Here is a 25,694-nt window from a genome sequence, read left to right as displayed (position 1 = left end):
GGAGAAGCATAGTGCCCCAAAGGAAAGGAACATACCATTATAAGACAAAGGGGAAACAGCAATCAGGTAAAATCAACAGACTTCCAATATATCCTGAAAAGCTCTGCTCTCCCTCCCTCTGCTGACCCAGAACTCCCTGTCATTCATGCTATTCAGAAATAATCATCCCACACCCCAACAGCCCTACACCCATCTACCCAGAGCTCTCAATAGATTATATTTCTGCTTTGCTACTCCCCGCTTCCATGGCCTCCTTTTAATTTAGAAGTACATGTCAATCATTTACATTTTAATGTGATTTTTTTTTTTTTGCTAATGCACTGTGTCCTGATAACATCTGGTTGTAAAGCCTAAGCACGCAATTAAAGCCTTTATTTCCAGCTTAAATTAATTTTTGTATAGGCAACCAGGGAGGAAGGCTCTCCTCTGCGACACGTGGAAAGTCCAGCTGATGTCCATTTTCCCCTGTGCAAGTCATTAGCACACAGAGCCACCAATGTCAAGTCCTTCCACTGACCACACACCAGATCATCAAGGTAGGAAAACAGAATCTGACTGCAGCCTGTACCCCGAGAATTCCTTCCACAAACAGTCATAGGATTTCTTTTAGTCCTGGGACACATTGGCAGCCACTTCTCAAGGGGATTTACTAGGACTCAGAATGATCTTGCTTCTCTTGTTACCCAAACCAAAGAGTTGGCCCGATCACATTTCATGTGACGTCACCATACCTGAGCAGCCCTCTTAAATATTCTTGCACAATTCTCTTTGTATTTGCTCTCTCAGTTGGAGCAAAAACACTTTATAACCCCTCAACTTAGTGATTTTTGACCACTTAATGCTTCTTCTTTTTTTTTATCTGCAAAGTAAATCTTTTGCAAGGCCTGCTACAGCAACAAAGGAAGGGAGAATTATACTGGCAGGGTGATGGCGCAGCATCCCAGATGCTACAAACAGCGGGAGTAAATGGAACAGGACATTTCTTCCCCAGCACTGGGCGGAGGAGGCTATTAGTAAATTGACTAAGAGCTCACACACGCCTGGAGCAGCAGCAGTGAGATCTCCACTGCTGGGCCAACCTTTGGTTTTTAAATACATTCTGCCCACAGGTGGCCCAATGTTTTCGCCAAATTGTTTCTTGTCAACAAATGAGCTCACCCCTCACCCCCTACTTTTCACCCCAAAGCATTGCAAATTCTACCTCTACCCTGTGAGCAAAACAAAAGTGGATTTCCAGTGGAAGAAAATGCGTTATATATTCTTTTATTTCTTCCACATTCTCCTGGTTGGATTGGCATTGATTCATGTAGCAAACTTATTCCCTAAGGAAAAGGCTTTACTAATATAGAAATGCTAAACAATACACACATCACCAGAGTTTATTTTCTTCATTCTGTTGGGGGGACTGGCCCCTATGGGCCCATAATCAATAGGAACTTGCTATTTCCTTGCTGTAAAACACGTGGCTGTAAAAGATTGCCTTCCCTTCCTGCCTTCCCTAGGGCAATGTTTCTCTGCCAACCAATTCCATTGTGGCTGAGGTCCCAAAGACAGCTTAGGTTGTGTTTCCAGGAAAATTCAGGCATGTCCAGGTACCTCTGAAACACTGTGGACAAATAACAGAAGCCCACTTCCAGATCTGTTTTTCACGAAGGTCCAAGAAGCTTACTGAAGGAAACTCTTAAAGAAGGAGAATAGAATTGGCGTGTGCGAATGTGAGTGCAGGAGTGATTAGGAGTGAAGAGCTCACCTTGCCCTCTGGACTGGCCTTCCTGCTGTCCTCCCTCTTAGTTTTCCCCTGTACCCCTTCTCCTTCAGGTCTCTGGCTAGAGCTGGGGATGTTGAAACACAAAAACAAAGGAGAGGTGTTTCACTAAAACCTCTGGAGGAATTTGAGAGACGAAAGGCATATTCCCTTGTGGCCCATGTTTCAGGGTGTAACACAAATAGACAAAAGTGTATTTTCCCCATTTCATGGAGGGCAATCTGGAAGCCCAATATTGTCAACCAGAGCAGCAAAGGGCCAGAGCCACCTGGCACAGCCCAGTCTATCTAAATGAAGAAAGCTAGAAGGATGTCACAGGGAACAAGCTCACAACATGGAGGCAGGTTACGATCATGCCTCACTGAGGCTGCCATGATCCTGCACTATTTGGTAATAATTTCAGGAGGGAAAGGGGACGGGAAGGATGTGTAGCTAGAGTTGCTGTAATTCTGTGATTAGTGGCTGAGTCAGTAAAAAACTAACTTTATTAGTATTTCTGTGACTATTTTCCCCCAGGTTTCTTGTAGGGAATTATGAGATTCACAGTTATGGTAAAAATGCATTTGCTCAACTGTCTGTGCTCTCCCCCCTCAATATAATTTTGATTCTAAGTTACTCCGTTTTCTAGTTCCTAAATAAGCTGACATTTACGATCAATCTGGTTTTTCTTTAGTCCTGTAATGTACACCATTTCCAAGAGGTCCCTGGAGGTGTGGAAAGTCGAGGCAGGTCTAGAGATTACAATATTGGTTTCAAATAACAAGTACACTTCCAGCAGGAAAAAGAGAGCAGGCCAAATCTTCAGTCAGACTTCTACTGGGTGTCCCTTTTTTAAGACTGCAATTTGGACGCCTGCAATTATTTGCATTTTTGTTACTAATTGCTCCTGCCATTGGTGCAACCAACCACTTTTGGGTGCAATTACCCCCTTGTGGGAGCAATTACATAGGAAAACAGTTCTGCACGTGCAGCTAATTGTGACAAAACAAAAGGAGGCTGGGGAGGACAATTTGGCTCATCAAGTTGTAACTCCAACCTCAAACACGTGCCAGCAACAAAAAGGCGGAACAGAAGGACAGGGTAGTAACACCTACTCGGGGCTGTAGGCTGGAGCAGTCCTTCCTCTGTTTACCATATTTGTAGAAGATTAGATTGTGGACTTATTTAATTAGAAAAGAACAACTCATTTTGGCTACTCATTGGCCTAATGCTGAAGTGGGTTCTAGATACCAAATCAAGCTGGAGTCCTGTAATCACCCAGACTCTCAGAGAATGCCAGATTCTAACGAAATTCATTTTTTTTTTTTTAAACAAAGAACACTGACACATCCATCCCATTGACACACAGGTCTCCCTCCCCTGTCTCTCCTAAACATGCCAACATAACGGTTTCAGCCTTAGGATGGGGAATGATGGTTTAGTGAGCTGACACATGAGGTCTGATGTCTGATTGCCACGGGCAGCGGCCCAAGTTGGCACAAATATTAAGGATTTTACACAAACAAGATCTTAGGGTTTCCAGGCAGCCCACGCAACGATCATCATATCGTATCTCATTGCCTGACTCAAATCGGGGAATGATTCATTTCATAAGAAATGAAAAAAGGCTGCGCATCGAGGTCCACCCGCAACCTGCCTCTACTTCAGTCAAATTCACGCACACGCGCGCATGCGCGCACACCCTACCGCCCCCTTAGCTATTTTCTCAGGGGAAGCAGTTAAGCACAGAGGGTCTGGAGTCTGCCTCATTTCATCCTCTGCAAAATGAAGCCCACAGTAGCCCTGCCTCACAGCGTGGTGACAGTGACTAAAAGAGCCAATAAATGGAAACAGCGCCCAACATGCCATACGTGCTATTTGTATCATCACTGACGATATTTCACTGCAAATATTTATCTCTAAATCGGTCTCCTCCCTGAATTGGTAAGAAAAATTACCCCAAACTTCAGATGACCCTAGAGGCTTTCGAGTCATCCTCCAGTATCATTTCACACGCAGGCCTAAGGGGATATTAACTTCATTTGACTTGCTACTTTCTATCGATTAGAGGCCAGATTCTGGAAAAGTTAGATGTTAATTTGTAGAGGATTGATACAGTGCAAATGATTTTTAGCCAGTAAAGAGGCAAGCCGTTTCTCTTAAATCGAAAAATAAACACAAAGGTTAAGGTTTTTAGGTTCCTGTAGGACATGAACGAGTTTTATTCTGAACTTTGCGATTTCTTTCATTGACTAAATTTATCTGTTTTTCCCATCTTCTTTTAAACCAGTTTTGCCATTTTGCTGATCTCCTTACTAACGAATTAAATAAACCTTTGAGGGGCACCTGCGTGGCTCAGTCGTTAAGCGTCTGACTTCGGCTCAGGTCATGATCTCACGGTTTGTGGGTTCGAGGCCCGCGTTGGGCTCTGTGCTGACAGCTCAGAGCCTGGAGCCTGCTTCGGATTCTGCGTCTGCCCATCCCTTGCTCTCAATCTGTCTCTCTTTCTCAAAAATAAAGATTTTAATTTTTTTAAAATAAATAAATAAATCTTTGACACAGACTCACTGTATATTTTTCTGAGATCATGTTTTTACCTTTTAAAAAAGAATTTTTAATTTTTTTTTTTTTTTTTTTTTTTTTTTTTTGCCAGAATCCAGGAACTCCTTGCAGCCAGGACTCTATCTCAGTGACCTCCATGCCCCAGTTCTATGTTTCTCCCTCTAATGTGCATCTGAATCAGCTGAGGATTCAGTGGGTCTGGGGAAGAGCCTGAAATGTGGAATTTCTAGCAGATGCTGCTGGCCTCAGGCCTGAGCACAATGCCTGGACTTGCAAAATGCAGATGCTTGGAAAACGTTTGTGTGTTAGCATCCACCTGTGGGGGCGATGCCATGCCTTACTCCTCGGGCCACCTGCCTCAACAGCTGTCCTTTAGTTTCACAACTTAAACACGGTAACACAGAGGATCTCACGTGCATGGGGACACAATTAGTAAAGCTTGCTTCTCACAGGGACCCGGTTAGAAGAGAGGGTAATGAGAGTGTGAGGAGAGATGGCAGAGGGTTCACCATTAACAGGAGAACACAATCGGTTAGGATGTTAAGACTAAGCCACCTGTGATGGTAAGGGACCTTCCTGCCCCTGAAGATGCCCCATCGCAGGACTCTCAGTGAGGGAGTGACATCAGCAGCATCACCCCCACCTCATTCCCCAAAGTCAGATGGATCCCCTCTTAGGCTTCAGAGAAGTGAACCATGGCTGGCCTCACAAACACCGTGGGGCCTCTGCACCAAGGCAGTGGACTTAGTGTCCCACTCCTGTTGTCTTGGGGCACCCCACCTTCACATGTCTCCATGTATATACAGTTAACATCAGTAGCCTCTCCACTATTAGAAAAAATAATAATCAGGAGCTTGCGTATGAATCTAGGAGGCATTATGAGTGTCTACCACAGCGATTCTCCACTCTGGCAGACCATTAGAACTGGAAGCTTGAGGGGCACCTGGGTGGCTCAGTCCATTAAGCGTCCGACTTTGGCTCAGGTCATGATCTCACGGCTGGCAGATTCGAGCCCCCGCTGGGCTCTGTGCTGACAGCTCAGAGCCTGGAGCCTGCTTCGGATTCTGTGTCTCTCCCTCTCTGTCCCTCTCATGCTCGCTCTCTCTCTCTCTCCCTCTCTCTCAAAAATAAACACTAAAAAGAAATTAAAAGAACTGGGAGCTTGAGTGAAAACGTATGCCCAGTGTCACCTCCAGAGAGTGTGCTGTAATCAGTCCGGGAGGGGACATGAGTATCGCACAAGGTCTTTAGGGAAAATGGCCACATCAGCTGCATCGTCCGAAGAAACTGGGACGTTGTTGCTTATCAATTCCTTCCCTCAGGCCAGCAACACATTAGGTTGAAGTGTCTCTAGCCATCTTAGGAGAATTGCAAATTTTCAAAGAAAGTAGCTTTAATTCTTTGTAGTTTATAATGTGACTGTGTTAAAGCTGCTTTTGAGGGAAAAGTACTAGATTCTAGAAAAGCTCCAGTGTGGGCAACACGTGAGGCCTGGCCGTGAGGGGCGCCTTCCCCAGGCACCTGAAAATATGGGGAATAATGTTTCAACTGAGGCTGAAACTAATAAAATCCACATATAATGGATATGATTAAGCAGCCATGAAATTGTAAGCATGTGACTATGAAGTTTTCTTTGGTATCGTTGGTAAAATACTTATTGAAAAAATAAAATATTTCCAAAATAAAAGAAGTTACTTTGAAAAGAGTGATATGAGGTAAGAACACAAAGTCTCTCGTTTCTGTGCCCTCTCTCACTCCCCATCCCTGCTTCTTGTCCTTCACCAGGAGCCACACTGCTGGCCTGGAAAGGAATGAAGGAGTATTCAACCTGAAAGTTGGTCCGAGTTAGTACCTCTGTTAATGAGGAAGATGCTTTTGGATAACACCTATTCTTATTCCGAGAAATAGAACTAATGCTATGGAAAGTGTCATTAAGTACCAACAAAAATAATGTCAAACATACGTACCTATTTGGAAAGGCTGGAGAAAAAAAGGAGGAGAAGAACAGAAGAATAGCTAAAATACAGAAGACAAATGTAAACAAGCAGGGACAAATAGTGGCTTGGTACTGTGTGCCAGGTACTGTAGATGTATTATTTTAAATAATTCTCAAATGAGCCCAACGAGGTGGGGGTCGTTACTGACATCTCTCGAACAAGGTCTCTTTTCTGTAGCGGCAGCTGAATCAAGATCTTTCCCCACTCAGGCAATTTAGATCATTTCCAGTTTTGGTGTCAGGAAGAGGAGGGCACACTGGGTGCCCGAATGCTGGATGTTCCTGGGGAAGGAGAGGACCAGGGGTACATCATGGAAGTGGAGCCCCAAGAAGCAAGGAAGCCGGGCCCTGAGTGAGCGCAGGAAAAACCGACGAAAGGCCAGGGACACCCACACTGTGTGAAGAAGCAAGAAACAAACATTTACTCATTCATTCTCCTATTCATTCATTCATCCATTCATTCAGAAACCACTTACAGAGATTTGCTATGTGCCAGGCACTATTCTAAAGGCTTTGTAAATATTAGCTCGTTTAATACACAAAACAACATGGCCCTCATTCTATAGATGAGGAAACTGTCACCCAAACAAGTGTGAAGCTACTGATTAGGAGTTTTATTTATGGCGGCAGTGAGGTAACCCTAATGAATGTAGAGTCACTATGTAGATATTTTCTATTCAGACTTAAAGGACTAACTTTGTCAAGAAGTTGACAAAGCCCAGAATAGTGACTTAAAAACATTAGAAGTGAGGTCCAAAAGACATCTCCCATTCTGCTGCGTCTCAGCTCAGAACATTTATGACAAGGATGAGTTCATTCAGATGTGTGGAGGAGTATAATACGTGGACTGCTAATGATCTTTTTGAAGGTATCTACGTAGCTTTATTTATGAAATCTCTTGTGAAAGTCACCGTGTTTTCAGCAAAATGAATAAGTTGATCACTGGGATTCTGGTGCCTGTGTCTTCTCATCTGTCGGATGAAAGACAGGGACTGATGAGCTTGGAAGAGTACCTTCCAGAATCAACATTAAGTGTCAACATTCAACTTCCTGCGTGGAGGCCGTCTCAACACAGGAACTTTAATTTAAACTGAGAGCAATTGCTTTTCATAAACAGCTCACAGACTCATGGCCGAATCCGAGCCTCTGATCCCGGCCTCAGCTCAGAGCATGGAGAAGACATGAAGGGTCTGTGTAAGAACGGGAGCGTAGGTAGATTCCCCCTAAGGTAAAAAGATTGTAAACTACACTTTAAGTTGGCTGTTGTTTAAAGATCACACGTGCTGTATGATTTTACAATAAATAAAGAGAAATAACACAGTGAATAAATAAGTGAGCCATTTTCCTTGGCTGCAAGGCTGCAGCACCGCTGTCTCCTATTTCTAAGAGAAAACGTATCAGATCAACCGAGACCGTTTGACTTCCTCTCCCTTCCATCATTTCCTGCTGCCTTTTGTTCTCTGCCCTTTTATTCCTCCTCATTAGAGCCTCTGGCTCTCTAATTTTGCAGTTCCATCATTTGACACTGAGTTCACCTTTCCTTTTGACAGGACCCGCTGCTTTCTATTTTCCCTTCCCACTCTGCAAAGATAAAATCTCATTTCTCAATGAAAACCGAGACTCAGATACAAAGTATACTCAGGAATTGGCTGAACTGGCAAAGAAAAAAAGAAAATTATTGAATGAGCCAGATAGGTGACCCTAGCCCAAACCCAGCTTTAAATCTGGCATAACTATTATCCTTTTTCAAATGCAAAGCGGAACCAAAATCACTACTTTGTGAAGGTTTTGTGAAACTTAATCGAGCACTGCGGTGGGGCGGGTGAATGGTGATATCTACAATGAGAATCGATGCGAACAAACTGCGCAGTCACCAGACTGAACCTAAACCAAACTGGAACAGACTTGGGTGCAGCTAGAATCTCAAACCCAAGCATAATATTTTAAGGTTCTGCTCCACGTAGGGCTAAAGCAGCAACTACTAGGAATTTTATTAAGTACACTTAGTAGACTCTGAAAATAAACAGCTTTGAGAATTTGGTTTTACCCTTCAGATTAGTGGGCTCTTATTTAGGTTTCAAGCTAAAGTTGGTTGGGTACCCAATCTTCCAATATTTCTCTCCCTCCTCCCCCTCCCCTTCCCTTCTTCTCCCTCTCCCTCTCTATCCCCCTACTCTTTCCCTCAGTCCTTGCCCCTTCCTCTTTGGCTCTCTTCCTCCCAGGTCCTCTCCCTCTCCCCTCTTCGTCTTTCGACCTTTGACTAGGGGATGTGTGCGGCAGGGATGACCTCCAAGTCTTAGCCTTCTTACAATTACTTCCTCAAGGGAACCAATCCATTTTCATGAATCCAGCTCCTTAGCCCTATGATTTCTATCCTTTCCCCGAAATTCCAGGTCTACAGGACACAGTCACATGGATGTTGTTGTAGCTTGTCCCTGAGAAAGTTGCATCACATCCTTCCCTTGTTGAAAGGCACAGCCTTTCCCTTCACCCCCTTGAATCTGAGGGGCCTGTGACTGCTTTGACTAAGAGAACAGAGTGGATGGAGTGCTGTGAAACTTCTCGGGGTAGGTTTTAAGAAGCCTTACAACTTCTGCCCGAGTCTCCTGGAACTAGTGTTCCTGGACAAGCCAATCACTGTGAAAGTATCCAACTACCCTAAGATCACCATACTGCAAGGAAGCCCATGCCTGCAACAAGGAGAAGCCGTATGGAGAGAGTGATGCCCAACGAGCCCCCAGCCGGCCCAGACATCACAGCCCAAGCACCAGACACATGAATTAAGAAGCCATAACTTCAGCCTTAGCTGCCATCTGACTGCAATCCAGGTGAGAACTACCGGGTGAGCTTATCAAAACCATAGATCTGAGGTGTCTGGGTGGCTCAGTCGGCTAAGCATCTGACTCCTACTTTTGCCTCGGGTCCTGATCTCATGGTTAGTGAGTTCGAGCCCTGCATCAGGCTCTATGCAGAGCCTGCTTGGGATCCTCTCTTTTCCGCTCTCTCTGCCCCTTACCTGCTTTCACACATGAAAGTGCTCCGTCTCTCTTTCTCAAAATAAATAAATTAATTTTAAAAACCCCACCCAGAATGGTGAGAGATACTAATAAGTGGTTGCTTTAAGCCCCCAAATCTCAAGGTGGTTTGTCATGCAGTAATAAATAACTGGAAGAGATGTCTAACTTCTATTCAATTGCTGATTCATTCATTTAACAATTGTTGGTTAAACACTTCCTATATGAACAGCAACTTGCTGGATACTAGGAATGGCAATGGATAAGACTTTTTGCTCCCATGGGACTGATACTCTTTTGGAAAGAAAGATATTGGACAAAAATTGATCTACCACTTCAAACTTCTAACACCTCCTTCCCTGCTTCATGCTCAGCTAGTAACTTTTCACATGTTTCATTGAGATACTAGAACTAATCAGGGAGGAACTGCTTCACCAACCTAGGACATAGACTTCTAATCTGGCAGCATCTATGTAGAAATCTCCACCCACCTTCTCTCAGTCTCTAAATGAAATGTCCCCAGAGGCCACCCCCATCCACTTGAGGTCTGGATCCCATTTCCTTCACAATGACTTCTCCATCACTTCAATCAGAAATCAAACAAGCTCCAGATGATCTCGACCAGGCCCTTGACTTGAAATACCATCTTTAGGTTGAGGACCAGGAATCCATATCTCCAGCCTTGATCCCCACTAAGAACCACAAACTGGTATCTGGCCCCTTAACTTAGATATACACTTACATATATTTTTTTTAATGTTTATTTATTTACTTGGAGAGAGAGAGAGAAAGAGAGAGGAGAGAGAGAGAGAGAGAGAGAGAGAGAGAGAGAGAGATTGAGAATCCTAAGTAGGCTCAGTGCTATCAGCGCAGATCCCGACATGGGGGTCAATCCCATGAACTGTGAGATCATGACATGAGCCGAAATCAAGAGTCAGATGCTCAACCAACTGAGTCCACCCAGGCGCCCTTAAACTTACGTACCTTAATAGGCGTCTCCAACTTGACATGACTCAAACAGAACTCTGGAGGCATCACCTGCTGCTCACCCTCTCTCACATTCTTTTCTGTCCCAATAAATGTCTTCTTCACAATTCCCTTCTGAGATACACAAGTTATCCTTGATTCTTTTCTTTGTCTCCCCCACATCCAATCCAGCAAGCAGCCCTGTTGACCCTAATTCCAAGATGCATCCTGAATCCACTCACTCTTTTTCAGCTTCGGCATCTCTACCCTGGCACAAGCCACCATCCTCCCTCTCTAGATTGCTCAAGTTATAGCCTCCTGATTTCCACTCTAAGAGTCCTTCTACCATCCACTTTCCTTACACCGTCTAGACTATCTTTTAGAAACATGAATTATATCATGAGACGCCTCCTGTTTAATAGCTTCCTCATGGCTTCCATTGCATTTAGAAAGCTAACATCTTTGGTCTCCTTTTTTGTTTTTTTAAAATTCTGTGCCCCTGTTTCCATGATCCAGCCTCTCACGCTTCATTTCACGTGACTCTTGCCCTCATCTACCGCGTTCCAGCGATGAGATCTTCCACTCTTGCCGCAAGGCGGGCTCATTCCCACTTCAGGGCCTTCGCACCAGCCATCCACCCTGGTCTTGCTTGGTTGACTCTTGCTATTCAGCCTTTGGCTCCAGTGTCTCCTTCTCAGACTTCCCAACCTAGTATGACGCCACTCTATTTTAATTCCTCACATAATACTGCTCACTCTCTGACCTGGTTCCTATTCCTGTACTTTTTACCTTTTCTGTGTTCCATCACCCTGCACCTAGAAAGTAAGCTTCACGTGTGTAAGGGTTTTGTCCTGTTGACTGCAGCCTCCTCAGCAGCCAGAACAGTGCCTGGCCCACAGTAGGTGCTCAGTAAATATTTATTGGCTGGCAGATTGAAACAGTCACTAATATGATGAGAATTATGAAGAAGAGTGCCAGGTGCTATGGGAGCAGATAATGAGCGGACTACCCTCGTTTCAGGGGTATCAGGATCCATTTCCTTGAGAAGGTAGCAGTTCAAGCAAAGACCAAAGGATTAAAAAGAGAAAGTCAGAAAAGCTGGGGGTGGGGAGGTATGCAGAAAAACCCTGAGGACAGGAAATTACTGGTTCTCAGGGAAAGAGGTTAAACAGGTCAGGTCAGGGCCAGACCTTGTGGAAGGAGCAGGCCCTGAGAAGGGCCGTGGTGCCTTCAGGTCTCTCACTTTCATCTTGCCTACACCTTGCTCCCCTTTTTGCCATTTTGAAGTCTTCATGAACATGCCTTTCTCAGGGACTCCCTGAGACTCCCATTTTCCCCACAGGGTTGTGAAACCCTGGGGTCACCTCTATTTCCTCTCATTGGGAATATTATCCGATGGATCACCCCTCTCAAATCTCTCATCTGCTCTATGGTCCCCATTCTCACCATCCATGTGGCAGAGAGGAGCCCCTTTTTCACATGGAGACCCTCGGGCCTCTATCTTAGACCCTCTGACAGCATTTTAGAGACCCACTGACTCTCACTTGCCCCCACCCTTCACCACACACACACACACACACACACACACACAAATCCTACCAGCCTGTGGCCCCCACACTTAACCTTCGTCACAGCAGTTCTCCAACCAAAGACTTGACTCCTTGGTTCCAACAACATCGGCTCTCAACTCCATCACCAGGCTCCATGCCTCCCATTCCAGCTGATTTCCCAGCACCTCTTCTGAAAGATACTGCTCCATAAGGCAATGAACACACCAAAATCCTTCTCCGCCCCCGCACGTTCACACGTGCCCCAGAATTACCTCCTCTCTCCTCTCAACAGCCTGAATCCTCCTCCTTCATAAACACCTGCCCATCACTCAGGATGTGGCCATGGCTAAAAGTTCAGAGTCTAGAACCAGATGGCACAGCTCCGCCCTCACCGGCAGTGGGTCCATTATCCACTTCACCTCTCCGTGCCTTGTTCTCCTCATCTGCAAAATGAGAGCAAAAAGTGTACCCAAGTCAGAGGGTTCTTGTGAGGATTACAGGAGTTTACATATGTGAAGTACTTAGGACAGTGTCTGGTATACTGAAAGCACTAAAAAGTGTTTACTATTGTTGTTTTTGTTGTTTTCAATCTATCATTTCTGTTCTAAACTCATAAATCATGCAGCGTAGTCCATATCACACACTTAGAGCTTACTTCTATTCCCAAGTGTATTTTTCCCTATTGTTTCCCAAGACCCCCCAGTGGGATTCTCATTTCCTTGAAGACGGAGAATCAACAAAGGTTGTGTTCTCTGCTGGCAGCCTCAGATGAGCCAGACAGGGTCCTGGCCTGTAACCATCCTTCAGCACCATGGAGTGTAGAAGTATTGGTAACAACGAGGCCCAGGGTGGGTTGTTGGGCAAGGGCTATGGAAGCACCAAGCAGGAGCTTTCTGGAAGCAAGCCTTCCCGAGCTGTAGGCTGAAAGAAAAATGAGAATCAGGTGTATAAAGTAGGGGATGGAGGAGACTGTAACAATTCACCCTGACCCACACAAGCTGAGCTATTCTTCCTAAAGTGGCATTCAACAGAAGCACTAGCTCAACATCCAAATAGCACTGGAAAGGATTTTAAAACTCTCCTGAAGTTTTTAAAATGAGTCCAACACAAGATACACTCCATGAATCAGAGCAAATTATCCTAAAATCCCTCCTGAGCTACCCTTACCCGTCTCCACAGCAGCCACTCGGAAACCCCTCCCGGCTGCTTTCCCTACCTGTTCTCAAACTCTCCTCCCTGATCTCCTCCAGCCTCACCACTTCCCTTCCACCTGCCCTTCCCACTTCTGCTCAGCTCTTCATTGAATAGGATGAGTTTTGCTTCTGTAGGCCTCCTTCAATTCATCTTCTGTTCTCAGCAGCAACACAAAGCCAGGCTCCAAGGCCTCGTTTGAAAAGAGGGGGAGGCTGCAAATATTTATTATCCTATACTTTTTCTTTAGCCCCGTCACAAATTCCCCCTAGTGAAAGCTTCATGAATGTGCCTCTGAAGACAGGAAGGACATCACACCATCCAGACCACCCTCCACCCACCCCAGCGTTCCACCCCAACACTTCTCTCCTATCAGGTTGAGCCAGACTCCCCTCTGACATCAGTGAGTGGGGGGGGGGGTGGATTCGAGGCTGTCTCTGAGGACTGGGCCCTAACAGAGAGTTTCTTCTAGAACAATGACTCTGAACTGCACTGTAAGAAATACATTTTACACTGCAGCCAAATGTGCACTGTGCACACACACACACACACAACTGTAATAAAAGTTTAGTAAAAGATGACTTAACCTTCACTTTCTATTATATTCTATATATGTCATTTAAAAATGTGAATAATCATTATCTTTTAGGGATATATACCAAAGTATTTACAGATAAGATGATAGAAGTTTTGGAACTGGCTTCAAAATAAATGAGACAGATGAAATGAAATGTAGATGAAACGAGACTATGAGGTGGTGACTGTTGAAACTGGGCAAGAGGCACATCGCAGGACATGATACTATTCTTCCTAATATTCTATATATTCTATATATGTCTTCCATAATAAAAAATTTAAAATAGGGGCCCCTGGGTGGCTCAGTTGGTTAAGCGTCCGACTTTGGCTCAGGTCATGATTTCACGGCTTGTGAGTTCGAGCCCCGCATGGGGCTCTGTGATGACAGCTCAGAGCCTGGAGCCTCTTCAGATTCTGTGTCTTTCTCTCTCTCTCTTCCCCTCCCCCACTCACACTCTGTCTCTTTCTGTCTGTCTCTGTCTCTCAAAAATAAACATTAAAAAAATTTTTTTTAAATAAAACAAAAATATTGGTTGTGGCCTACCAAATTGATTTCACAATCCACTAATAGGCCAAGGATTATAGTTTGTAAAATACCTTCTAGAAAGCCTGGGAAATTTGAAACTAGATGGCAGGAAAGCATGTCAACATCTAGATATAATCTAATACACACACATCCCAAACAAGGTCTGTTTCTTCTTCCAGAGTTAGAAGATGGGGTGTTTGCTGAGTTTTGTTTCACCTCAGGGTACAGGTTCTTATCAGACATGCCTCTTTGCCAGAATGGAAACCTACAAGCAGTTATCTCCACCCACCAAGATTGGGGTCAATTTCTCATGAACTGAGATTTTCTGGACTTCAGAGGGTTTGTGCCTGAGGCCTACAGCAATCCTGTCTATGATCAACCACGATGTCATGTTACAGTGAAACCAAATTAGGGGACATTGTCTGTGACCAAAGCCCTGCAGGGACTCCTGAGAAGGCCCTGAGAGGGGTATGAAACATGCTTATCCTTCCTCTACAACCATCTGGCCGCCGCCGAGGGCTCCTCAGGTGCCCCCTGGTATTCTCTGAGGAATCCTGCTCCCTGGATCCTTCTATTCCTTTCTAATTCGTTTATTAAAGTGCAAGTTCAGGAGAGCCTGGGTGGCTCAGTTGGTTAAGTGTCCGACTTCGGCTCGGGTCATGAGCTCATGGTTCATGAGTTTGAGCCCCGCATCAGGCTCTGTGCTGACAGCTCAGAGCCTGGAGCCTGCTTCAGATTCTCTGTCTAACCTCTCTCTCTGTCCCTCCCTGCTCGCTCATGTTCTCTCTCTCTCTCTCTCAAAAATAAATAAACATTAAGAAAAAATTTTAAGTGCAAGTTCAGACGGCTTTTTGTTTGTGCAAAGTGTAGGATTGTTCAGCACCTCTTGGTCACGAGGCGTTCTGAACTAGCTTCAAAGCTCTTCATCACGCTGTGCCAAGTAGATGCTGCAGCCGACCCTTGTGTCTGAAAGCACACGTGGACCATTTCCCTCTTCCCTCTGCTATGCATTTATTAACTCCACATAGAAACCCCACTTTGGTGGCAAAAATCTTTCCATAGCTGAAGCAATTCTGCCACAAAAAAACAGAGCCTTCTAGGGTTTCAGTTCACAATGTTCACCCTGTGGACCCACCCTTCTCCCCACTGGAAGCATATCATCTTTATAACTCAAGGCTCTCTTTTCCCATCCTATCCACAGTTTCTGCAGGGTTTTTTTTTTTTTTAATATACCAAATAATCTTTACGAGTGGTTTCCAAACCTCTGTCTCTTGAACCACCACGGGAGCCCTGTGCTGTTAGTATGTGTATGGATAAATCTAATACGGCAGGGTGGGGGAAATGACCAAAGAGGTGACATAAACAGCCAAGGCAGTCCTGTATGGTGTCTGTTCCAAGCAGACAAAAAGGGAAGTGATGATTATATCCAATCTAGATAGGACAGTGAGCTTCGCTAGAAAAACTACCAGTTGTGGTTATCAGTGGGTCCCCCTGGAATGCTTTGCAAAATGTGATGTCAAGTTGCCAGGCACTGGGATATAATCTCCATTTTGGACATTACTGCCTTTGTGAAGTAAGGCAAGCTTCTGCTTGAGGAAGGGCGGGTTCCACCTACTGCCTACAATGCAGAAAGTGTGGTCCCATGCCCTTTCTCGACCAGATGGCTACATAGGTTGACTATTTCCCTATTCTCCTGGATGACGTTGTCTGGGCAGTGATAGATCGATCTCAGGAGGGCCTGGTTGTGTGGCTTCTGACCATGTACCTGCAGTATCTGTTGACCTGTTAGATCTGCTTTGTGGGGACGGGCACATAACCTCAGCACCATCATTCCTGGAAGCTATCAGCAAAAAAAGTCTAAGCCCAAGTCCTCCAAACCCTGACCAGGTACCTAGAAACGGAGGGCCCCGAGTACACTATTGAACTATTCTGGGATCATTTAAACAACATTGCAGAATGGTACTTTTGGCTTATAAATGTATATATAGACTACCTCCTGGAAGAAATTAGAAGCCATCCCCACTCCCATAAAGTAGACTATAAAAAGGTTGCTGACAGCCTTTGTAATAACTTACATACAAAGATTGGTGACTCCAGTGGTAACCTTCTCCACCGATAGTGGAGAAACGCGATAGTCTACTGTGAACTCCCTCACTTTGTTTCTTGCAACCTCTGCAGAAACCTGTTCCCTCACTTGCCATTGAGTCATCACCACCAGGTCTCTTGGAGATGCCCCCCAGAGCCCTCACTGAGCGTCAGTTCCTCCAGCTGGCTAAGAGAAGAACTGACACATCCAGGGTGACTCAGGATTAAGACTCCTCACTCCAGTTAAAAACCATAAAAAATCAAAAATCAAAAAAAAAAAAAAATCACACGTAGGAAGCCATTTCTCTACAAACTGTGATATGACTGCTACTATTGCTCCAAAAACAGACATTAATCTAGCCTTGCTGGGATCACGTCCTATGGTCTTTGGGGATTCTATACTCCAGAGGCAGGGAACAAGGTCTGGTCTAGGACCAGGTCGTAGTATAGCCTCTTGGCTTCAGGAAACCCTGCTGTCCAGGTCTTCCATCACTGCGGTGGACACTTGGTGAAGTGGCATTACCAGCTGACCCCAGAGAGTGAGATGAGCAGCTCTCTGAGCAGTTGGGCCTGGGGACCCTCCGCCTGTGTATGCTACTCACACTGCCCATCCCCCTGATATCTACCTCTGACTTTCTTTTCTGGAATGGATTCACACTGCAGAAACTGTGTCCATGGAGGCTCAGACACACAGAACAGAACAAAGCAAAAGAAAACAGAGCAAAGCCGATGAGGGAGTCGACCCTCTCAGTCTTAGCGCGATGTCCAGAGGCCCTGTGCAAGTCAGACTCTGTTAGCGCCGCCAGTCCTGGGTCAGACATTTTCCCAAAACCTGGCTCCACAGTTTCTAAGTGGGTTCCACCCCTTTCCCAGGATTTCGAGGTGCTGCTCCACAGAGAGAGGCTGCTATACCGAGTCCACGCCATCTACTTTGCTCTGTAAGACCATCAGCAGGCAGTCTTGGTGAGGGTGTCCTTGAAGCTCCATTCGGGGAGATATTCAACTCAGTGTGTTGCTGGGACCAAAAGGACAAGGTCCAGAACACCTTCTCCCTGTTTTGTCGGGTTCGGCACCCAGAGTGACTAGAACCAAGGAGTAAAGCTGGGAAGTGTTAAGAGATTGTAACTTATGGTTTCTCCTTTCCCTTTGCAGCCTATGACAGTGAGTTGAGGGCCTACGAGGCAGGGCCACATTATGACTTTTAAAGTTTATTTCATTTTGAGAGAAAGAGAGAGAGAGAACACGAGCAGGGAGGGACAGAGAGAGAGGGAGAGAGAGAGAATCCCAAGCAGGCTCCATGCTGTCAGCACAGAGCCCCATGCAGGGCTCTAACTCAGGTCATGACCTGAGCTGAAAGGAAGAGTCCAACTCTTAACCAACTGAGCCACCCAGGCGCCCCCCCCCCCCCATTATGACTTTTGAGGGCCCTAGGCAGTTTCACCTTCATGGGCCTCTTCCTCCATAAAAAATATTTAAAACTATATTTTCCTGTTGTATTGCTATAAAGGACAAATATGCTAGCATTATGTATTAAAACACTTTCTTCATAGTTCAAAGTTTATAAAAGTCATATTCAGGAGATGGAGGTTTGCAGACAATCCTTCATTGCGTTTCCTTCCATCTTTCCACACTGGCCCTGAGCTTTCTGCTCTCAGGTGTCATTTCTTTTTTTTTTTTTTAATTTTTTTTTTCAACGTTTTTTATTTATTTTTGGGACAGAGAGAGACAGAGCATGAACGGGGGAGGGGCAGAGAGAGAGGGAGACACAGAATCGGAAACAGGCTCCAGGCTCCGAGCCATCAGCCCAGAGCCTGACGCGGGGCTCGAACTCACGGACCGCAAGATCGTGACCTGGCTGAAGTCGGACGCTTAACCGACTGCGCCACCCAGGTGCCCCTCAGGTGTCATTTCTGAAGCTCTAATTCTCTTTGAAGGGTAGGGGAATGTATGTGAAGGGAGGTATCATTTCCCACACACAAATCACCACAGCACTGTATTAATAAAGGATTACAGTTTCCAATTTTAAAGGAAATTTTATTTAAGCATACTAGCAGAAATACCAAGAATAAATTTTGTCATTTACTATGAACATCATTGCAGATGTACTAGCATTAGTCATGAGAAAAACTATTTAAAAGATGTTTACAAAACTACCTTCAGAATCTTGGGCTTCATTATCATAATATTTTCCAGCCGTTGATTAACTGAGTATCCAGTCTTATGATTCACTGAGTCACAAATAGAGAGACAGAAGATTGGCAATGGCTCTTAAAATATTTCACATTTGTCATTTTCAGAATTTATCTGAATATTTATCACAATTTTCTTTGTCAGTGTGGTGCTGATTCAATTTTTCCTACCTTATTCTACAGGTCTACAGATGGTCAGAATTTAAGATGGAATCTTGGAAATTTTCTGTTCTTTTCAAAAGATATCAGGGGTGCCTGGGTGGCTCAGTTGGTTGAGCATCTGACTTTTGATTTCAGCTCAGATCATGATCTCACGGTTCATGGGTTTGAGCCCTCTGTCCAGCTCTGCACTGACAGGGCAGAGCCTGCTTAGGATTCTCTCTCCCCTCTCTCTCCCTTCCCTGGCTCGTGCTCTCACGCTCTCTCAAAAATAAATAAACATTTAAAGTATATTTTAACTAACATTAACCTAATACAGGTTAGCAGCACACTGAGCAGCAGATTACGTGTGTCCTCGAATGAGGATGGAGTATTACAAAATTAGAGAGATTGAGAACTGCTCTTAATTTCGTCAGAACTAAGTTTAGAACTGAATTATTGGTGGGGAAGGGTAACGAATTTTCCCTCTACCCTTCTAGTTTCTCAGCTGAGACCCCTCCCATGGTAAAGAAAGTAACAGGAGAAAAACAAAATTATGTACCCTTGGGAGCATCACAAAGATATGACCCAAAAGCAGCCAGGCACTTGGGGCTTATATACCTCCTAAGCTAAGGAAAGGGATGGAGCCTGGGGCTTCAAAGGGGAAGAAGACAATTCATAGGAAGGTAAAAAGAGCACATGTTCAGTAAACAAAGGTTGCTCTGACTTGCAGCTAAGTCTTTCAGATGAAAAGGTTATCTCTGGTAGTAACTCTTTTCCTGGTGCAGACCCCCATTCTAGTTTCTCTTAGGCAGTTATGGGGGAGTTAAGAAGCTTTTCCTGTGTCTGCTGGGTCTTGATTGCCTTCAACTCAAAATAAGCCGCATGCCAAAGTGGCGCATTCTGGTGTGGTTTGGTCTGAACCCCTCATTATCTTAGAGCAGCAGTATGCAAACTACAACCTGTGGGCCAAATCCAGCCTACCACCTGTTTTTGTATGGTCCAGGAGAATGTTTTTCACATTTTTAAATTGTTTAAAAAGGAAAAAAAAAAAAAGACAAAAGAAGAATATTTAGTGACATTTGAAAATTATGTGAAATTCAAATTCCAATGTCCATAAATAGAGTTTAATTAGAACACGGCCATGCAAATTCATTTAGATTGTCTATGGCTGCTTTCTTGCTAAAGGGCAGAGTTGAGTATTCTTGACAGAGACCGTCTGTCCCACAAAACCTGAACTTTTTACTCTCCAGTTCTTACAGAAAATGTTTGTTGATCCCTGAAAGCCTAAGAATTCATACACAGCATTAAAGCCACCAAGTTTCTTCTGGTGATCTCCTAGTGGGGGCTTATATAATAACATTTTGAGATAAGCAACTCTTATCCATGAATAATATCACCAGTTAACCTCTGTTGACCTCTTATGCGCCAGGCTCTGTGCTAGGTGTTTTTGTTTGTATGTTTGTCTTGCCTTGTTTTGCTTTTGTTTTAAACTTTTTTTGAAAAATACACTCTTTGGCTTTTCTTCCTTGAGGGTTTCATGAAACATGAACCATACAGGAGAGTGTCCCAGCCCGGTTCCCACCTGGGGGGGGGGGTGCCAGCCGACACTCCTGCACTGCGGCTTCTCTGCTCCCCTGCCACCTAGCCTCCCCTCCGGCCACCTGTCCTGCCTGGGCCGGCTGGGCCTCCACTTAGAGGAGGTCATGAAGCTGTTCTCCACGCCGACGACGCCGACGCCACGCCGAGGGCAGTGAGGGCGTCGTGGCAGCTCGCGGCTTTGAGCTCCAGCAGTCTGCGCGCCGGCAGCTAGGGGGCCTGGCCCGTGGAGACGCGTCCTCGGTCCGACAAGTCTCGCAGTAGCTGTCGAGGAGACGGCCCCCTTGGGGTCTGAGCCGTGCCGCACGCTCTTCTGCGGCCAGGTGAGGGGCTGCAGCACACGTCTGCCGTCGACGGAGAAGACGTGGACCGGGGCTTCAGCCGGCCCTCGGAGCCGGAGGACAAGGCCTCCCAGCTGGGAAAGAGCACCCGGTCCCCGAGGTTAACGATGGGCACGCGTGCGCTCTGGGCGCGGCGCACCAGGCTGCAGAGGGTCCGCAGGTGCCGGCCAGTCCCGCGCCGCGCGCGCGCCCGCCCGCCGGAAGGAAGCGCTGGAAGTCTGCAGGGCTGATGCCTCGCAGGCCACCTGGCTCCGGGCCTTTGGGCTCAACGGGGTGGAGCACCTGATCGACGTAGGCGTGGGCGGGCCGCCGGTGGGGCACGCTGGCTGGAAGTAAGAGTGCTGGGCCCTAGGGGAGGGTTGGGGGTCCCGCAGGCAGACAGGGCGGGCCGCGATGTCATCTGCCCTCCAGGGCCGCTCGGTGGAGTGGGGGAGCTGCTGCTGGGAGTATGAGTTGACCTCGTGGTGCCATGGTGCTCCGTGGGGGTGCGAGGCGGCCACTGGGTTGTGCGTCCCTCCTGGGAGCGGCGTCCGCGCCTCCAGCAGGACCTTTTGGAACTTGTTTGGGACCCAGAGGTATAGCTCTTCCCCGTCGGCCACAAAGATGAGCCAGCCAGCCGTCCGGCTCCTCCGGCACCCTGTCCTGAGTGATCTGGTACTGGTCCAGGTCCTAACCCCTGAGGAGGTGCCTCTGGCTCCGGGGGGCCCAGGAGGCCCAGGGGGGCTTGGGTGGGCAGGAACACTGATAGTCTACCTGTAAGGACCGGGAAAGGAGAGGGGCCCAGGGTCAGGGGCCCGGGAAGGCCCCCCGCGCTCCTTGTGGCCCATACCAGGGGTCCCAGAGGTCCAGGTGGGCAGGGCTAGCCCCTGAACTCACTCTCTTGGGACTTGTAATCCCAGGATAGCCTGGAGAGCCAGGGTTGGGAAGCAGGCACCCCTGGACTTGCCCTGTTTGCCCTTCTGCCCGGTGTCCCTTCGGTCACCCTTCTCCCCCTTTATTTCAGCCCCCACGTGCTAGGTGTTTTTATCCATTGTCTCATTTAATCCCCCCACCAACTCAGTGAGGTAGATAATGTCATGGCCTTCAATTTATAAAGTAATATAAACTCAGGGCAATTAATTTATCTCCAGCCACTCGTAGCAAATCCCCTGACTGGAATTTAATCCCAAGACCATCTAACGCTATCTAACGGGCATCACTGTCACTCTCCAAGGCTTTCTTGGCATTGTGGATGTTTGCCACCTCCATTTCTGGCAAACAGACTTGCATGTTTAAGATTGCATCTTTAAAGACGTGCATAAAAGTTACTCCTGTGCAAAGTAAGACTTCTTTTTGTTTATCTGAATTTAGACCTTTTTTAACTTCACAAGGGAACTCTGGGTTTGGTACACTCACTCTTGGTAAGACTGCTTATCTAGCCATAGCCTCTCTCATTGAAGGTATTTGAGTTCTGTCTGCCTCAGCCTTTTTAGGTAGAAAGGGAATGTCTCTGATCTCTGTGTATGGAAGTCTCCTCCACTTTTTAAAAGTCTGCTATATTTTTGTTTCTTTAAATGCGATGACTAGAACAACATATTCCAGGTTCAATAAACTGGCAGGAGGGTGTTTCTTTTCATTTCCTGTGTCTTTCTTAATGATTTTTAGCATTTCATTATTGGTTTGGTTCATTTCCTTGGGGCCACAAAAGCAAAATAGGGCAATGTTTTCAGCTTACTGTGACCTCTCAGTCACATTCCTGGAACAGAACTTTGTTTGCCCAGAGCTAAGGATCCTATTATATTGCTCACATTAGTTTTCCCTGAATAGTTTGAGTATCATTTTCCTGCATAGTTCAAATTTTTTAGTCCTCATTCTAAAGAGAAAGGCACAGTACAAGCTGTGTGTGTACATATGTGTGCGTGTGTGTGTGTGTGTGTGTGTGCATGTGTGTGCCTATGTGTGCATCTGCACCGGGAAGGGCTGCCCAGTGAGGCGGACGGCCTACATTCCTTTACAGGGATTGGAGATTCCAAACATCTTCCCAAGAATACCAGATATGTTCTACTCTCTGAATTGGAAGTCAGCAGACTGTTCCCATTAACTATGACTCTAGATCAATCTTTTAACAATTAGGCCTTCACAGAGACAGAAGTATCTATCACCTAAGCAGTGTGGACAAAACGATCTTTTTTAAAAATCCCCCTTTTCTTGCAAAGAGCAAAAACATTATTTTGATTTACTCAAAATAATTGTATTATTTTGTATTTACTCCTGTTGTCTTAAATATATTTTCCAAAGCATGTATTTCTGCCAGGTTTATAGGTAAATTTTCATGTAAGCATGATTTCAAATCAAATGCCTTAGCTTACTTGCCAATTGATAGCAGGGGCTTGACACTGACACAGCTCCTAATATTACATTTTTCGGCTCACTGCGGTCATCAGTTTCCCAGGCTGTGTGATTTGAGATAATATCAGTCATCAAGCTGGATGAGAGAGACTGTGTAATTCCTGCACAGCAGTTTCTCTCCAGAATGAAAGAGTCTTTCTGGACATTCATGCAACTTTTTCAAAGTTTGCATAAGTGTTTTTCATCATTCCTCTGTGATAGTCATGCTTATACTGTCTAATCTGCTAGCTCCTTATATACTAACTTCTCTCAGGTCCTTTTTGGAAAACCTAACAAAAATTTCATCAACCCTCACTGTTGAATACATTTCCTATCTTATAGTTGTTTTTTTAATTTTTTTTTTTTTTTTTTTTAGAAAACCAAGGTGAGAAATGCAAGGAATTGAAATCAAGAAAATGCTTTTGTGATAAGCATCCCTAAGTATGTGGTATCCCTGTCAACTGTGCTCGGCATAATTCCTCATCCAAGGTGAGTACCACCCCTGTCCTGAGTCCTCCTAAGTTCCCGACATCTTAGGGCAGCTAGTAAAGAAGGCCATTCCTCTTATACCCCCATGGAATAAATGTAAATTGTGCAAAACTAATAATTAACACATTGCTTTAGGGTTTATTTTTATAACAATTATAATAAATGAATATAATAAACTCATGTGTGAAGATAAAATATAAATAGAACATATTTTATTTGCTTATCAAGAGCCTATACAGTAGAATTAGTCTTATCTAGCATAAAGATTCTAAAATCAATGTGTATTTTAAAAAAAAACCTATAATTTAATCCAGTATACTCCTGAAAATACATTGTATATTCCATAAAGTACATAGTATATGTAACTTTGCTTCTACAACTCTTTGCAGTGTGTGCAGGGATATACAGAATATAATAACGAACCGGTGTGCCAAATATGTTTATAGTATTTTAAATCCATGAGAAGATAGTTGAACTGGACTCACAAAATACACATATATGTGAATCCACTATCTCTTATCTCCTCTAAGTAATAATAATAATAATAATGTTAAAAATGTACACATGGCCACTGGTAGATACTAAAGTCACTGAGATAATCACAGCCCTGCTCAGATCTCCTACCATGTAGGGTCAATCTTAACCAAGGACAAAATGGTGCCAGCTAAGTTCAAAGGTGTAATTTAAGCATATTTCAAATGTCTCCAGATGATACCCAACCCAAACTTTTGGTACCTCTAGTCCATTTATTTTCCTGCTTTCCATATAATTTTCTAAGATTGACCAGACTTCTCAGCCATCTCCACGTCTCATCAGTGATCTGAGACAGGACTAAGCACAGACTTAGAGAAGGCACTTTTTTTGGCATTTCTTTCTAAAAAGCCTCTGCTTCCCAGCCTACGCTTCCATTGGGGGAATATATTCCTGGGCTGGTTCTCTTTTCCTGCCTTTGGGATTAATGCCACCACCTCGGCCTCCCATGTGCTTTGTGAGTAGGGTTTCCCATCCAGCCCCATCCACAATAGATTAACTGATGTGGGAATTATTAACTCGTATTCCTTATTCTTTATTAGGTAAGACAAAAAAGAAAAATTAAAATTAGGCATTTATATTCATCAGTCACACATAAGTCACCTGGTTTATATGACCTAATAGACAAAATTAAAACCTAGACATACTGAGGACCAGCTTGCACATTTCTCAGTTGGTCAGAATTCCACACAAAGGGGCATGCCTTACCTGACTTTTTTAGAACTGATACAATTTTATCAATAAAATGGCATGTATTCAAGACATGGAAGCATCCTAAGTGCCCATAGATAGATGAATGGGTAAAGCAGATATGGTATATATACACCAAGGAATATTGCTCAGCCATAAAAAAGAATGAGATCTTGCCATTTGAGACAACATGGATGGACCTAGAGGGTATTCTACTAAGTGAAATAAGTCAGACAGAAAAAGATAAACCATATGACTTCACTTATATGTGTAATCTAAAAACCAAAACCTATAAAAACAGAAAACAAACTGGTGGTTGCCAGAGGGTGGGGGGGAATAGGCAAAATGGGTGAAGGGGAGTGGGAGGTACAGGCTTCCAGTTATGGTATAAACAAATCATGGGAATAAAAAGCACAGCATAAGGAATATAGTCAATGGAATCGTAATAGCATTGTGTGGTGACAGAAAGTTATTACACTTTGTGGTGTGCATAGTATAACGTATAGAGTTGTGCAATCGCTTATGTGTACACCTGAAACTAATGTGACATTGCGTGGCAACTCTGCTTCAATAAAAAATGAAATAGCACATATTGGCAACCAGTTTATTCAAGCTTGGTGGAGATATTGTGTCACAGGCCAGCCAGCAACCTCAGAGGAGACTCCAAAACATCTCTTGATGATCAAAGTCTAGGGACGGTGGATCAAGGTGACTGCCAAACCAGGTTCAACCTAAAGCCCACGAGGTGACTGACAGCCCAGAGTGAAAAGGGGGCTGCCATTCCCAGGTTCAAAACAGGTCCTACAGGAGATGGCCTAAAATGGGACTAAAGCCTGTGAGAACAAAACCAACCAGCCATGTGTGAACCATGAGTCAGGGTAGAGAGGCCCTAAACCTGGCCAAGCTGGAAAAGACAAATGAATGCTTTTAGCCATGTCAAAATGTAATTACCTATACTGAATAAAATTCTCTGGAATTGGACAAATAATAGTATGTGGTCTTAAGCTTTCTGTGCATACAGAATGTGCAGTAAAAAGTCTGTGAGAGTCAAGAAAGGATAACAGGTTATGAATCCCAGGGTTTTACATTTAAGGAAGACCTTTCTGCCACTTTTAAGAACCATAGAATGTTGGGGTGCCT

Source organism: Lynx rufus, unplaced genomic scaffold (assembly GCF_022079265.1).
Source record: "Lynx rufus isolate CCGP_SWC_20201006 ecotype Redwood Valley unplaced genomic scaffold, mLynRuf1.p SCAF_5, whole genome shotgun sequence".
NCBI lineage: Eukaryota > Metazoa > Chordata > Mammalia > Carnivora > Felidae > Lynx > Lynx rufus.
This window is presented reverse-complemented; position numbering follows the sequence as displayed.